Source organism: Acanthochromis polyacanthus, chromosome 3 (assembly GCF_021347895.1).
Source record: "Acanthochromis polyacanthus isolate Apoly-LR-REF ecotype Palm Island chromosome 3, KAUST_Apoly_ChrSc, whole genome shotgun sequence".
In the NCBI taxonomy this organism is placed as follows: domain Eukaryota; kingdom Metazoa; phylum Chordata; class Actinopteri; family Pomacentridae; genus Acanthochromis; species Acanthochromis polyacanthus.
Genome location: NC_067115.1, coordinates 34,446,667 through 34,448,700, shown reverse-complemented (window position 1 = coordinate 34,448,700; position 2,034 = coordinate 34,446,667). Strand labels below are relative to the sequence as shown.

The following is a 2,034-nucleotide window of genomic DNA, read 5'->3' as shown; positions in this document are numbered from 1 at the left end:
CATTTCTGGACATGATCTTTGCTGATACATATCTGGCTGCCCAGAGGAAAGTCTTACTGCTCAAAGTTTACTCTTCTGGAGAATAACCACTTTATTGTCATTCATAACATACACTAGTTGGTGCACACTTGAATGAAATTTTGATGCATTAGCTCACTACTGGACTGCTTAAAAACTCAAGAATATAGATATGAAATATCACAATAAATACAATGTAAAAATCTTAAAGTAATATACTGTGTGCATAATGTATGTTACCCATGATACATGCATGAATTGTGCATTCCACATATGTCCATTGAACACAGTACCATATGAATATATAGATACATAGACTACTGCTCAGAAATTTGGGATCACTTAGAAATTTCCTTATTTTTTGAAAGAAAAACATTTTTTTTTCCAATGAAGACAACATTCATCAGTAATACAGTATAAAATGGAAGGAAAGTACTTCATTTATGTGCAGTAATTGAGTAAATGTACTTTTGTTCACTCTGTATAATTTATGCTGCTTGTGGCAAAACTATGTGGCCCTTGTTTTCTGAAATACTGTACTACTAGTAAAAATCCTTCATTCGTTAGATAACATGAATAATAAAGGTAATATTGCTGTTTAAGTCAGTAATCACATGTCAAGTTTCATACTTGTTCATTTAGTGAGTAACACTAAACTATGAACTAAGAAGAAATGTTGCTTTTAAAAAGACGTTCGCTCGTAGCACCATGATGAGTAGATGTCTATCAGTTCATAGGAGAAACTCAAAATGAGTACAACTGTCAAACAGTTTTAAAGAAGGTGACAAAAAAAAAAGAGATTACTTCAAAAATATAATAATGTGGAACAGTAAACGTGTTCTTGAACTATAAAAGCTCTTCCTATAAAAGTATACAGTTTAATGCAAACAGGAAACAGTAAGATATGAGATGTAAAGACATGTAGCAGGTAGGAACTAATGACTTAAACTTCATGCTACTCGTTTGTGGATTGTTTAGTAGTTGATTTTCTTTTCTTTTTTGCCATTTTGATGCTGTGGCGTGTCTGAAATAAACGCATAAATACATGTATGCACTTATTACTGAAGAGACTGCAGCATTCATGGTGGATGTGTTCATATTTGCTTTTATTTTATTGTGAAAAATGACTATTACGGACATTTCCTCAACACTGTGCCACTATGAATAATGTTTAATGCCAAACTAAACTACATTAGAAGCAATTTTCAGTTCACTTTGAGTTGTAAAACTTGTGAATTTAAGATGAATATCCAGCTGATGGAGAGCTATGGCTTCTGTCCAGCGTGTTTGGTGATCACTCTGTGCTTCCTGTTATGTGGTCGTGACTTCTTGACTTCACAGACACCTTCTTCTGAAAGGCAACACACACACACACACACACACACACACACACACACACACACACACACACACACACACACACACACACACACACACACACACACACACACACACACACACACACGTTCAAGGAGCATTATAAAAGCTGATGTTTGTATGTTTGTAAGAGGATTGCTGTGTACCTGGCTCGACTTCCTGCGGCTGGATGAAGACTGAAGCTAGACTGTAGAGGGAGAAGATGACGAAGGCGATGATGATGAACGTCAGCTCAATGCCCGAGAATGGCACTTCCATCTACACAACTGTCAACACAAACATCCTCACATTAAGATCATTTATGACACACATTTCACTCCGTGTCTGTTTATGTTGTGTTTGCAAATGCAGAGCGCCTTTCTAAAAAAAAACAAAAAACATTTATTTTTATTCAGTATTCATTCTAAAATGTAAGCATGACACATCATTAGCTAGATACCAATGCACGTCTACATTTGCATGTTTTGTTGCTTAAATATACATTTATGGGGTTTCTTGTAAATCTTTCTGTCAACACAACGTTCTAGTTCTGGAGTCAAAATGACCTGCATGGTGTGAGCACAGACAGGCATCTTTTTTATCTTACCATCATCTGAAAGGCGTATTTGTGATTTCAAACATGTACACATACCATTCCAA

The 2,034-nt window shown here is 35.5% G+C and overlaps 1 long non-coding RNA gene across 1 annotated transcript; it reads right to left on the bottom strand.

The window, feature by feature from the left end:
- Positions 1-1,115: 1,115 nt before the first annotated feature.
- Positions 1,116-1,661, bottom strand: LOC127533152 (uncharacterized). Its single transcript, XR_007940896.1, has 2 exons — positions 1,542-1,661; positions 1,116-1,369 (listed from the first exon to the last, which is right to left on the bottom strand). It is a non-coding gene; the product is annotated as an uncharacterized LOC127533152 (long non-coding RNA).
- Between the last annotated feature and the right edge of the window lie 373 nt (positions 1,662-2,034).